Below are 15,205 nucleotides of genomic sequence, written 5' to 3' on the forward strand. Positions count from 1 at the left end.
GAGTGAAGATACTGATTTCATTCATTCATTCTTCTTCATTCTTTATTTATTTTTATTCATTTATTTACATAATTTTATATTCCTTTACAGGTTAAACAGAGAGAGAGAGAGAGAGAGAGAGAGAGAAGGTGGTGAAGAGCTCATGAAACACACAGGCCAATGAAGAATTACATTTATTTAATTGAGAAAATAAAAATAAAAAAAACTCTCTGCAGCTTGTGGTTCCCAGTAGTGTAGACTGTACAAAACAGGAGTTTTTGCCAAAAAGTGAAAATATAAGTCATCAACATTAGGTGGCATTCAGTTTGTGCTGAAATGATTGGTTGATAAATTAAAATCAACTGATTATAGTTTTGATAATCAATTCATCCTTTTAGTCATTTATCAAGGAAAAATCTCAATTATTGTCTGACTCCTGCTTCGCTACGATCACTGAGATTCTGAGACTGTTTTCCTTTTCTCTGTTCATATCATCATATCATCATAAAAGTTGAACTCTGGTGTTTTTGGCTGCTGGACAGACAGAGGAAGCAGTTTGAACATAAAACTTTGATCACTTTACACCGGCATTTGACATTATTATTCACCTTTTACACTGAACAGCTCAATGATTATTCAAACCCGCAGCTGCAGCCCGACATTCAGCTAATCGTCAGAGTCAACTGAGATGATATTGGCCATGCAAGACAGTGTTTTCTCAAACACTGGTGGCACTGATTTATCATGTTCAGTTTTTGTCTACAATCATAATCAGACATTAAATGACAAACGATGTACAAAGTAAAAAGACTGACCTCAGAGACACAGATCTGCATCCTATTCTGAAACCACAGTAAACACTGCCAGTGGTGCTGTGGCATTTCAATCTCACACCTTCATTTGTGATTTGCCTTTAATTACAGGAGAGTAAAATGTATCAAAGCATCTTATGCAAGAGTGAACCAAATGAGAATTAATAACGTCATCGTTGTCCAGTGGAGTCTGAGCAGCAGAGCTCTGCCTGTCGTCCCAAAGCCGCAGACAGGTGCACGGCAGAGCACTTGTTGACTGAATTATTCATCTGGGAAGAGCTGCAACTGTGGACAGAGCCACAGCTGGACATGTGGAAGCAGAGAATCAGAAAGACAGGAGTCCTGACCTGTAGGATCATTTTACTATGAGGTCAGAAGGTCCCAGGTTCAGACGTTGTGGGGTTTGAATTCCTATTGACTGAAGCAGACATCATTTATAGCACCTTTTTAGTGTCAGCGACCCTCAACTGATACCCGTTTTGATAAGATGTAGTGTCAGGGATCCCAAATTGATACCCATCAGGCTGTGGGCATGCATTTGATAAGGTGTCAATGTGATCCCCATCTGATCAGATTTGTTTATTCCAGAACTGTCTGTGCTGTAGATTGGCAGATTAACAGTGAAGAAATCGTCATTCTTACACTTTCTCTCATCAGACTAACTTCTACTCAATGAAATAACAGTGAAATTAAAATCAGGATGATGAAATTGAATTCTGTATATAAGGTTCTGTTTATGAACTTCCATTTATTGAATAAATGGAAGTGAATTAATGAATATTTATTAGCCTAAATAATGATTTTTAAGGAACCTTGCATGGATGCTATTTTTTAAAATATATTTTTAAAAAATCTCACGTACTCCCTGGAGTTCCTCCACGTACCCCCAAGGGTACGTATACCCCCATTTGAGAAACAGTGCTCTGTAGGACCAGACTACATGGTTTTCAAGTCTGATCTGGCAGCAGTTTGAAACGGGGGCAGAGATCATGACATCATGTCGTCTCGTCCCACCTGGAGATGTTCCACCTGCAGGGGTGTGCCAGGCCACCTTCAGGGGGCGATGTAGAGCTGTAAAACTGGGCCAAACAGAGCAAAACTAACATTTTATTTTTTATCCTTTTATCTGAGTAAAGGGAAAAGGTTTCAGCTCTCTAAATTATATATTGTTTTCACTGTGCATTGGTGAAAATGCTCAGACGGTGGTTCAGAAGATACACATTTCTATGTGCTCAGATAAATGAAATCTGGAACTATTTAGGGAAAATACTTTAGACTGCCTCTAGTAAAACCATTCAAATGGACTTTGCCTTGCCTTTCTGCTCCTTATCTGCATGCCGCTGGAGAACGCAATGAAAACTGTCTTGTCCTATTCTTTGTTGGAAAGATATACTCCTAATTAATAAAAATCATTTAAAAATGTTGATACATTATGGCAATTTTATTAGACATCAAATATTTTTGGGAATCTGGTTCAGTTTATGTGACTCCTCACCAACTGCAGTGGCTACGTTTACACACCTTTCTGACAGCGGTCATGCCAAAATGGCAATTATCAACACTTTTCTGGAGATCATTTAGACTGATCCAAGTGTTTAACCTAAAATTAATAAGGACAAATCAAGTGGTAAATTTGAAAGACATGTTGTGCATGTAAAATTGTATCCTCTTGCATATGGTTTGCCCCCAGGAAATGAATTATGTTGCTCTCACATGTATGATGATGCATGCTGAATAGCCTTGCACTGCATACACACCAACTCGACATGTAATTAGGTTGGAGGTTGTAATATAGGAAATATATTAAATAAAGAATATAGCTCAGACCTAGAATGATACAAATGTATTTTTTTAAACAAACTGTGACATTTTATATATGGTAATTATCTTAAAATGACAAAAAAAAAAAAAAAAAAAAAAAAAGCCAAGACAGTGCATGATGGGAGTCAGAGGTATGGGAACCACATACTGTAATCTGGCTGATATCAAGTGGTGATGATGATGATGATGATGATGATGATGATGATGATGACTGCTGAAAGTTTAGCTGAAAGTTTTATTCTGTTTCATTTCTGTGAATAGGCTGAATGAGCAGGATTTCCCAATCACTTCCTGTTTCACTTATGATTTTTAATCAATGCTATGCTGTCATTGGTCTGCAATGGCCATTTAATTCATTTACAGGCCTCGCAGGCTGATGACTGATGGCTGCTGAATGTGACAATCGTGTCATGCGCTCAGCCACAATGTACAGAGGAAATCGTGTCATTTCAGGGTTTAATACTGTAAGTCAACACACACCATGTTCCAGATGAGCCGTGTAAGCTTTCTCTGCATAAAACAGCATACCCAAAATCTGTAACAGCTAACAACTGTGAGGCCAAAAGGCACAAACTTGGGAGAATTCAGATCCAAAGTAAGTCTTCCTGTTGCTATCACCAGGCCAGACTCAGAGAAAAATGTTGTTGAATTTGAAACGGTTATTTCCGCCTATAAAAACTCAAAACTGCAAGTCTATCAAATTCAACATTACAGAAGTGATGCACAAATCTACATCAGTGTTTGTTATAGTGGTGCTATAGGCTGCCTCTTCATTTGAACCATTTACAGCCATACAGAAAGCTTTGTGAGGCTCCTCTGCCTCCTCACTGATAATCTGACTGTGGTCAAGTGACCGCTTGTTGAAAAGCTCCCAGCGCCTGCTCTCATTTGGTTAAGAGTTTATTTAAGTCAGTTCTCCTGTACAGCCAGTGAGGGGCGCCAGAGGCTGTGCGTTTTCTCTCTCAGCAACAAGCACAGGAGTGTCACACAAGTGTGTTTAAGGTGAGGAACAGGCACAAGAAAGTAGGCAACTGATTTCTAGCACTTTGGACAGCATCATATATAATACTATTTTTTTAAGACTAGAATTTGTCAATGCGGCTGTAGAAGCTGAGGTCTGATTCCTGTTTTGCCCCATGGCTGAGGTGAGTCGTGTCCCTCTGTTGTGCTGTGATAGACAGGATGGACAGAAAACCTCTCCAACTTTATTCTGCGCTCAGTTTCTTGCTCGCACAGGCGACTTCTTTTAGACTAATGCTACAGCTGATGTGCGATGACAGCCAGTGTTTACGGAGTCAAACTCTGAAGTGGAAGAGGAGTTGCTGTTGTTCATTTGATGTTAGAGACACATAACAACCATTGAATGCTAAGGTGTAGATTGTTATTATTATTTTCAGAAACAATGAGTTCATGTAATGGAGGTCAAACTCAAAGCTTGGTATCTGCTCAGTCATGTTGCACCTTCTTCTCTGTGAACCGTGTGTGTGACACCAGAGAGATCCCACTGTTTATGTTGCAGTGAGCAGTGAGTTCATGCATGTTGCCTGGTCTCACATTTAAACAAGGAGAACAGCCTTTAGACTGAAGAACACACGGTGTGATATGAGTAAGATTTTGGCCAAACTTCTGGATAATCTTTCAGAAACATGAAAAAATCTTTCAGAAACATGGAAAAAAATATGGGCCAATATTGTATGACTCAGCTTGGATTATAGTATGAGTTTTATGGTGGATTTCTGGTTGCCGGTGTCCTTTTTGCTGCTTTCATACTCTTTCACTGCTTTTAGCTGCTGGTTACAATTTAATTCTTGCGTTCTTTTGTCCGTTAGTCTGTGCTCATGTGTTTTTTGTATGTTCCTTCACATTTTTTTTCTTAAAAAAAAACAAAAAACAAAAAAAAAAACATAAACCTGCCTAATAACTACAGTGAATATTAGCCTGCATGGCTGAATCTGGCACATTTCCATGGTGCATCCAAGCGCTGATTTTTATTTATGTGCGCTGTCCCTTCATAAATAAATAACCATGACCAATAAAAAACCACCATTGGGCGTTTAGTTCATCACTCCTCCAGAGAATTTTCCATTAAACAAGCTTCACTTAGATCACTGATATTAGAAGCTAATGGACACTTCTCACGCTCTTTTAATTGGAGGTTCTTATTCTTGATAACAGTCAGCCTGGTGTGAGAGAAGCTTTTGTGGGTTTCATGCTATGAGTTATTAATCATGTATGTGTAATGTTTTTTTAGGAAGCCTGAGGAATACACCAGTCGTTTGGCACATTTATGCCCTCTTGTGGATTGATAAAGGCACAACTTGGGTGAATATGGCATGGTGAGACTTTCAGCAGTGATTTATCAAAAGTTTCCTTATGTCCTCTAATAATTAATTGAGCTTTATATATATATATATATATATATATATATATATATATATATATATATATATATATATATATATATATATAAATTCATTTTGTTTTGTTTGTTTTCAAAGAAGTGATACCTTCTCTTGCAAAAAGCTTATGCAAACTTTGTTCTTTTGCAACCAGGGTTGGAAATTTCCCTCCAATGTTCCTCAGTGTTCAGCTGGAGACAGAAGCGACCCCGGTGGCGAACCATCTGTCCCTACAACAGACTGCAGGAGGACACCTCGAGTCCTGGGAGAGGATGCTTGAGGAGCGATGAATAACGTCCTGAATCCTCTGTTGCTGCATGGCGGTGTGGAAGGCACATCAGGCCTCCACAGGATTTTCTCTGTTTGGACGGTTGTAAGGACAAAAAATTGGTTGGTGTGCTGAACCTAATGAAGAAAGCTGTTTGGACTGCTGTGCAAACACCAGTAGGAATGAAGTTCAATATGTCCCAGACCTGCAATCAAAACTCCATTCACTGGATTATATAGTACATGAGAATTTGTGTCCATCAGCTGCACCTGGACTGCAGACGTGCCCGGCTCACCAAACTTTCACCGACAGATAAAATAGTCATATAGCTCCACACTTCCAGCTCCAATTTATTCACTATGTGGGGGGAGTTTTTTGTTTTATCATCACATAGGAAATGGGAGGCAGTTTTCACAGTTCACTGACTTTCTTAATCTCTGAGCAGAGATTTACAGACTAGAGAAGACTTAGGCCCAGAGATTAGTGGTGTTCAATCCCAGTTCAGTTCTTTCAGATGACCGCCTTTGAACAAGACAGGGAGCAGATGCAGCAATATAAGAGAAGTGGTTTGCTGATGGAAACTCCCTCTGTGATGGTGGTATGGAGCAACCCCATTGCATTTTTAATCTCCAGAGTCCAAAGTGCAATGTTCAAGTTTATTTAGAGCCTCAAATCAATATTTACTGCTTTACAGGCCCACAAGTTTACAGCAAATCCAAACAGCAGGGAAGAAAAAATGCCCAAAAAGCCCAAAGATGATGGGGGAAAAGGGAAGAGATCGTGAAAAGACACCTCCTCCTGGCCCTGGACCAATGCCTAACTACTTCAGCATCCGTTTGGCACTATTCAGGGTTATTTGACACTGGATTTAAGTGGATTCTGGCACCAGAGTCCAATGTCCTCCTGTCTCCCCTCTGTATGGGTTATACCAATTTGTTATAGCTCTGTTTGAGCTGGACGGGTCACCCTCTACCTTTCAGCACATCATGGACAGGAACGTGTGCTCCTGCCTGCCTGGTCATGGCCAACCTGATCAAAATCCCTTCATTTTCAGATTTGAATTTTTGGTTGAAACACACACCTTTTAATGTTCTGCTTTAACAGTCATAAACTACACAACTGATATTTTGCTGTGCAAGGAAAATGTTTTCGCTGGGGACTATTTTCCACGGCGGATGGACCGTCTCACTATGCCCAATTTCAAGTCATCAAAACCCAACAGTGCTGCTGCTTTTCGGAAATTAATGTGGAGGACTTGATTACAGTGATGGAATAGTGGTGTGAAGAAAGTTTGAGTCTCTGAAAGTTCATTTTCATATCATAGTGGAATGAATGGAAACCAACAGCTGGAGGAAAGGGAGGAAAAATGATATGGAAGATCTAAAATTCGACTGCTAAACATGCAGAATCACTGGTGGGGTCCTTTGAGAAGACCTTTAGGTGCTCAAAGTGAACCTCATCCTGGATCCTCTGGGTGCCACCTGGAGCTCTTGATGCTCTTAATCAGCTTCTTCACAGCAGATCAGAGCAGGTGCTGGGGGTGCTTCTCTTCTTATTGATATTTCATTATTGTCTTGACTTGACTTTGTCTTTAAGTCCACAGCAGTGTGTCCTGCAGGTTTTTAGGTACTAATAATGACAGCTTGTTATTGATGTTTCAGTCTAGTGTAAACCAAATGTCCTGCAGCATTATCTGACCCTCACAGCTCCACCTGATTACAGACGTTAAAGTTTTCAAACTGCCTCTGCAGGGACACATCGCCATTCAAGTGAGTACAGATGTGCTGTATTACAGGTCCTAATAGTGTTCAGTTGCATCTTAAACATTCTTAATGGTGATAAAATGATGAAACTGAGCTGAAATAATGCAGCATTACATTGTACTCACACCTCTGTCTCTTGCTTTCTGTTGAATGTGATAATGAATTTTAAACCTCTTGCATTAGCAGCTACAGATTCCTCATCATCCTCATTCATTCGCTATTTGGCAGAATATTGACTAATCTGTGTATAAAGAGTCTATATATAAGTATGAAATTAAATTTTTTCCACCTTGACTACAAATTTCAGCTCCGCCTGTTGGTGTGAAATGCGTGTTGGGATACGTGGCTGTTCTCTGGCCACCAAGAGCCAAAACATCCAGGAGATAGGAGGATGGTCATCATTTCCTCCACAGTCCTGCACACGGTGGCAAGTGGCATGGCAAAGCTTTCTGCGGTCGCCCTGTAGGGGGCTCCACAGGCGAGCCAAGAGATGGTGACCAGCACCTCCACCTTGTGGCTCCATCCATGGGCCTTCTCACGAGGCAGCATCTGCACCAGCATGTTGATGCTGTCAACAGAAAGCTGAAGGCTGGTCTTGGGTCAGCATCAGAAAAAAATATTTTGCCAGGATAGGCACTTGTGGTTTGACCTGTGCATACCTTTTTAAGGGACTGACAGGGTCCTGTAAGAAAAAAAAGGAGAGGAATAACTCCCCCCCATAACATAACTCCCCCCCACCCCCAGTTAGCCGATACATCCAGCATTCCTATTATGCGACTATGGAAAAATATTCAAATCACCATAAAATCTCACTGAATGACCTAAAATTGGAAAGAAATATTAATTTTTGGTCTTTTAATGGCTTTATATTATTTCTAAGTACAGATTTTTGTTATTTATAACCAATGCATTACAAAGTGCGTACAGGACAGTGAAAACATATCATCATGTGAAATAGTACCCATTACATTAGGACAGCTCATTAAATATGAACCAATAAAAAATAAATAAATAAATAAAAAATAAAAATGCTGTTAATCATTTATTTAGAGATGTTAAACACTGACTGGGGTCAAATTGACCCCAAACATAATAGGAGGGTTAAAAAAACAACATTGTTTTATTAATTGTTTATGTGTTATAACTATTGTGTATTTATTGTGTATTTATTTATTTATTTGACATTTTTAAATCAATATAATCAAAGCATTCTAAATGTAAATTGTCTGACATAATGCTTATTTTTTCTTTTCTTTTTTAAAATTCTACATGAATTAAATTTACCTCTAATATTGACATATTTGGTCAGGCGCTTGCTCATGTTTGAAAAGGTTTCTATTTCTTTCAGTGATTGATAGGCAGTGTGAGAGGACGTCCATCTCCCCTGGTGCTGCATCAAAAAAGCTCCTGCCGGATTCTCCTCCGCAGCTGGGCAGCCTCCTCTTCATCCTCCAGGTACAGCCTCTTCATCCTCCTCTTCATCCTCCAGGTACAGACTCTTCATCCTCCTCTTCATCCTCCAGGTACAGCCTCCCCAACAGCGACAGCCACCGCCACTTTTCTCTCATCCATATTTATCGGTTTCCTTTTTTGCCCTTCACTGCTGACTCGAGCTACAACCACAACAATAATCTTTTATGGCCTCCATAATAATAATGATGATGATGTTTGTCTAGATATAGAATTCGTATGAAAAAGAGACACAGGTATAATGATAAATAGGAATAATTATAGCATATATTGGCCTAGGCTATGCAGTTGTTATCAAAATTGATAATTTAGACCATGAAAACTAGAACAAGGCAGAGTTGTAATAATTATTATAATATCAATAGCACCTCTCTGAGCTGCAGGCTATAATTTATTTAATTATTATTATTATTATTTAATTAAATTAGCTACATTTAATTGAATTTATTTATGAAAACGAGAGGAGGCAGAATAGTATTTATGTCATTTTTCTTTTTATTATAAACACTACAGACACTACACTACACCCCCCCACCCCCCCACACACTCACTCACACACACACACACACACACAAACACACACACATACTCACACTCTACAGTGCAATATTTGAATTGTAAATTTTGTACATTTAATTTTTATTTTTTCCAGATCCTTTTTATTGTGTGTTATTTATTTATGTGAAGCACCTTAACTCCAAGTCAAATTCCTCGTTTGTGAAAACTCACTTGGCAATAAAGATCTTTCTGATTCTGCTAATTACATTTTAGAGCTTGTATTCCGTGACGTGTGTGTGTGTGTGTGTGTGTGTGTGTGTGTGTGTGTAGTGTCTCCGTCTGTCGATGAACTGGAGTGTTCTCTCCGATGTGAACCAGGTCTTTCATGCTCACAGTTCCAGTTCCACATCACAAAGCCAGCAATGGAAACAAAGACATTCTAATACCATAAATGTCACATTAAGTCTACGAGGCACAGTGAGTGATGTTAGCAGCTGTGAAAGGCATTTTTTTTTTTTTTTATACCATGTTGACTTAAGCACAGCAGAGGAGAACTTTCTGGTCGTCATGTTGGAGACAGCAGCCCTTGGATCGGTCACTGGCATGTGGCTTCACACCCGTTTCATTTCAAAGTGGGCTGTAGCACAGATGGCAGTCACTGCGGTCACACACATTTACCCCCACATGTACAACAAGCACACCGCTGAACAACCAGAAATGTCATTGGCACTGTTAGCACCCGATTCTTTTGTTGAAAGCTCAAGGACAAACCGGAGTCAATCTTCTATTTTCTGATGAAATATTTATTATGGTCACATATAAAGCAAGGCAGCGCTGGGCTCAGGGTGACAGAGCTCTCGCAGGATCTCAGTCAGAATGAGCCCTGATATCAGGAAATGATACACATCTATGTTCTTGGGCTTGGGCCTGCCCCGTACATAGGTTGGACTTTTAGAGGCAACCGAGAATAATTGGCCAGTTACCCGGACATGGACAGGCCAACCACTGTCCATGCCTTGTTTCTAGAATGTGCTATGCTATGTGTGTGGATGTTGACTGGGTGTGTATCTAATGCAGCAGACCTAAATAACAAGATAGAGAAAGTACATCTGGCTCCTGTTTTATCTGTCCTCTGCTTAGCGGTCAAGCTGTCCTGAACTATATAATACATTGGATAATACAAGAGACACTGAACTATAAGGCCAATTGTAACAGGCACAACAGTCAATCTTCATGGTTAATACAATAGTGGTGTGCTGGATTGGAGCCTCTTCCATTGTATCTACTAAATTTGCAGCCTTGAATTTCCACGTTGTTGCTGCTGCTGCTGTCCTCCATGTTTTGTTTTTGGTCAGCGCCTGGCTTGACTTGCTTGGCGGGGCCTTTGCCAGCGCGGTGGCCTGAGCTGGTTTTGGTGGAGCCCAGCTAAAGTTTCCTTCTTTGTTTAATGTGTCAGTCGAGGCTGAATGATCAGGACACACACCCAAACACACAACACCAACAGCATGCGGTGGTGTGCTTGTGATCCTGAGAAGGAATCATGAGTGTAACTTGAATTTAAAGATCACTGACATCCTCCTGTGAGGACAAAATCGATCTTAGCATGAGTAACATGTCATTTTCATCACCCCCCTGCCCCATGTGCTGCATGATGTGCACAACTGAACCAAGTGGTGCTGCTCGGCTCTCTGTCCCGTCCCGTCTGACCTGCAGCTGCCAGCATTTGACGCTGATCATGTCAGGTCCAAATGCATTTCTTGCTTTTGGAGTTATTTTAAGTATAAATGCTGCAAGTCAGCGGCTTATGAGAAACTCTTGAGTAAAGTGACGCTGAAGCCTGGAATGGTTAATTTAGCATGCTGTGAGAATTTAAACTTTCTCATGATTCCAATGGGCAACTGGATCTCTTTCTAATCCTTTGCAAGTTAACCTATAGATATTAGTTAACACACACACACACACACTGAAGCTAAACACATGTAAAAATGACATCAGACGTGATGTTAAAAGTATCACACTTTTTAATTTCCATTTGAAAAGATGGCTACTGTAGTAATGTTATATATACAGCAATGCTCTTAAAGTAGTTAATAAAGCAACCAGGTGTGCATACAGTAACATAATGCAAGGACAACTTCCATGTTCTCCATGTTCATAACTTTTTCGTTTAAAAGATGCAAAATGTAGGAAAAAAAACAAAACAAAAATAACTGAGACATTAAAAAGAAGCAACATCAACGTCTGACAAGTCAAATGTACAACCTGCACAACAAAAGTCTGCCGTTTATATGACCAGCAGTGAGGTGAACCCAAAATCAAACACCTACAATCAAACGTGTGAATCAGATATGGCGTAGAAGTGCTTCGTTTTAAGTGCGTGGTTTTGTGATATTGAACAGATGTCAAAAGTTTATCACGATGCTAAAAAAACAACAAAAAACAACAACAAAACAAGCAGACAGGGTTCATGTAAAACAGATCCATAAGTGCCTTTACATTTCCACATCACAAAATCCACTGTTTTCTTCTAGAGCATGACCTCAAAACAAATCCAAGTGAACGATGTCTTTTCTAAAAGTGAAGGGAAGAAAAGTGTTCGTGTCTCGTTGGACATTTGTAAACATTTCACATGAAGCTCTTTTTGGGAAGCAGACCAATCAAGTTGTGTTTGCTCGGAAAAAAAAAAAAAAAAAAGTTAAAGAAACGCATCCGCTGCTCTAGAGAGCCGGAGTCGAATACGACAAAGCGCAATCCTAATCTTAATCTGCAGGAATCCAGCAGCAGAACATGTTACTGTCTGTCTGGGACCAATGGTGAGTCCATGACACACTGCCTTCTCTGTTAAAAGCGGACAGACTGACATGTTGAGCTGACACTGGATCAGCTGTGTGAGAGCTGCACCAAACCGCATGAAAAAAACAAAAACAAAAACAAAAACAAAAACAAAAACAAACCAACAACCTACAAACTGATTCACTGGAGCAGCAGCACCAAGTCAGTACATGCATTTCTGAAAAAAATCAGGATTTTTTTTGTTTTTTTTTTTGTTTTCAGGAGGAAGTTAAGTCATCCTTGAAATATCTGCTCTTGTATAAAGTACAAATATTATGAACGATATTATTCATTTGTTCATACACTCCTTTCATTCATCCCTTTAAGCTTCATGCTCATCCCTGGTTAACCTTTGAAAAGAAGTAACATTTCCAACCACTGATTTCTTAAATACACCTGGGACAGCTCTGAAAGTGCATCGTCAGCACCGTCGACACCACTTTTGTCACTAATAACGTCATCATGGCTCAGCAGGAAAATGAACACATTGCTATAAAAAAAAAAAAAAAAAAAAAAATGACAGAGAACAGAGAACAGCTGTGAGCTGATGAGGAGATCCTGCAGACACACATGATGGGAAACAGAAGCGATGAGAAGCCTCTGTGAGGAGGGGTTAGGGTATTGCTGTGCACGATGAGGAGCATGATGACATGTTCGCTCTTTAAGGGCTTCATGTTTTCAGGGGAAGGAAAAGTCATTCCTGTAAATAAACTCAACTTTGGCTCCCGAGGAAATGAGCAAAATGCAAAAGCCAAAACATATTGCTTGGACACTTTTTTACTGTAGAGTTTTTTTTATTATGATTTGGGTTGAAAATAAGCACAAGTCTGGCTGATTGGTTCAAATCTGCAGTTTGATCATGTGTTTGGACACAGCGAGTACCTCTTCACGGTTCAGTTGTGTTGAATACTGCACACCCACAGGACACAGAGGACAGTAGTAACATGCAGACATCCCAAAGGTTTCCACAGAAAAATCCACACTGGCCCGCGAGCTGTCAGCTGCTTCAGAGTTCATAATGACTTTGGAAGTATCATATCATCGCAAAAATGACCGAGCCAGTACACCAATATTGATTTTTTTCATACATGAAATGATATTGCTGGTTAAATAAGACTTTGGGAAAACAAGGGGTCAAAATTATGAGGTGTCCAGTCGTGTACCTCTCTCATTTTAAAAGGTTTTCTTGTGGCAGACATGCTCATTTCAAGATGAAATTACAAAATAGAAAAAATACCTCCTCAGTAATGCCGACGTGCAGCCTCCAACTTCACAAGTGAAAGGCTGCAGTGGCCACAACATAATATATTACAATGAATTCAGCCTTCTCTCAGTGAAATGTAGATGCATACAAGGATTAAATAAAATGTCGTATTCTCAAAGGAAAAGTACATTTATAAGCTTGTATTTCTGATATAAACTACTCCGTTAAGGCAAGTGGTGACCAATAAGTTATGGAATCTTTGCAAAACAACGATGCCAGATATATCCCAAAATATACTGCGAAGAAACAAAAGGAAAAAAACAACCAAAAACAAAAACAGTGCTCATCTACACATTATCTATGCTGAAACGTTTGTGATCTGTGTTTTGCCATCAGCCACAAATTTCGACAAGTTATGACAAGGGATTGAAATAAGATCCTATCTGTACACAGTAATACATCATTTTCAACTTTAAATTACACTGAAGAAATGTCAACGCTTTTGAAGTGCTTCTTATCAGTCTACAGCAGGTACGTGGTCCACACTCGCAGGTCGGGATTCAGTCCTCACAGTTTTCACTGGTTAACTGGAAATGTGCTGTTTTCCACAATGCTTTGTATTTAAACTTGTATTTACTCATGGCATTTGTACAATGCTTGTTTTTTTTTTTTTTTTTTATTACCTAAAATGATGAATAAGTGCACTTTTGAAGTGTCCCGCTGTTTAGAAACATACCTGGCATTAATGGAAGGTAACTAGTTAACACGCTGGGTGAAACATGCTGTCTAAATCAAAGAGCAAGAATACTAGAATATATATTAATACACCTTTTTTTTTTTTTTTTTTTTGTCATGGGAATTTACTGGCCGACAGCGCTGCAGTTCAACATAACAGGAAGGCTATCACACTGGTAGATGCATTAGTCATTCCAAGTGCTCTAAGTACATAATGACGTTTTGTTGTTTGTTTGTTTTTTACAAAGCGAGGTACTACATTGTATGCCCTTTCAAACAAGGCAAGCCACTGGTGAGTAAACTATATATAGTGGTTATATTGTTTTGGGTTGACTAAGCAGGGGGACGGAGCACCTCCTTCCTGGGAGTAAGGACTCCCTCATTGTTCCTCCAACCTCATCCTGATCAGTCGAGTCTGTTTCACTCAGCGCTCTCAGCTCCGTTCGGCTGATTCGTGACAGTTTTGGTTGCCTGCCTGCTGTTATGAAATATTCCACATGACATTAAAGGGATAGTTCACCCATTTGGAAAAGTGTTATATGATTTCACCCTCCCTCCTAGCTGTTCTGTGGGACAGTAGTGGCGCTGTCTTCCTCTCATTGTTACTGGCTGGATGCTCCAAATGCTAACTGTTAGCCTCCTGCCATTGAAGTGGACTTCCCCCCCACTCACTCTGAAAAATAACTGCATTCATCCACTCAAATCGTTAGGAAAAAAAAAAACTATTTTCTTGAGCTCTCTTTCATGGCTGGCAGGTGCTGAAAAGACATGAAATGTGTGATTGAGGAGAGCGGAGAAACATTATACCAGCTGTTTTAGTGCTGCAGGGAAACTTTTTATTTTTGCCCTCCAAAGTTTTTATTTTTGTCCTCCAGCGTGCATACATGTATTCAATGAAGACGACAAACAATAAGAAACTCTCTGTTGTGGCTGCTCTTTCTGGCGTGGAGTGATCCAGAAAGTGTAGAAGTTACCGGATCTTTCTGGATGTTGCTAACAGAAAAAAACACAGTTATAAAGAGTAATTTGAGCAAAACAATCATCCTTGTGCACTTGGTATTCATATGTGCATTTTAGCTTGGGAAAGCAGCACTTGTAAAGTGATGTAAAACCCTCTTTGAGTGGATTAATGCAGAGTGTTAGCTGGGGGGAAGTCCACCTCAATGGCAGGAGGCTAACAGTTAGCATTTGGAGCATCCAGTCAGTATCCAGCACTCAGTAACAATGAGAGGAAGATAGCACCACTACTGTCCTACAGAACAGCTTAGTCAAAATTAGTGAACTATCCCTTTAAGAGGCTTTTTTTGTTTGTTTGTAAACCCAGATGTGACTCTGGTGCCGGTCTGAGGGGTCGTTCCTTCATGAGTTCTCCAGCTAAGAAATATGTGATGAGTAAGGCCTTACATGGCAACATGGAGAAAATC

The 15,205-nt window shown here is 39.8% G+C and overlaps 1 long non-coding RNA gene across 1 annotated transcript; it reads right to left on the reverse strand.

The window, feature by feature from the left end:
- Positions 1 to 12,615: 12,615 nt before the first annotated feature.
- On the reverse strand, positions 12,616 to 14,371 carry LOC115372009 (uncharacterized). The gene is made up of 2 exons (XR_003929409.1): positions 13,457 to 14,371; positions 12,616 to 13,425 (listed from the first exon to the last, which is right to left on the reverse strand). It is a non-coding gene; the product is annotated as an uncharacterized LOC115372009 (long non-coding RNA).
- Positions 14,372 to 15,205: the final 834 nt, after the last annotated feature.

Source organism: Myripristis murdjan, chromosome 14 (assembly GCF_902150065.1).
Source record: "Myripristis murdjan chromosome 14, fMyrMur1.1, whole genome shotgun sequence".
NCBI lineage: Eukaryota > Metazoa > Chordata > Actinopteri > Holocentriformes > Holocentridae > Myripristis > Myripristis murdjan.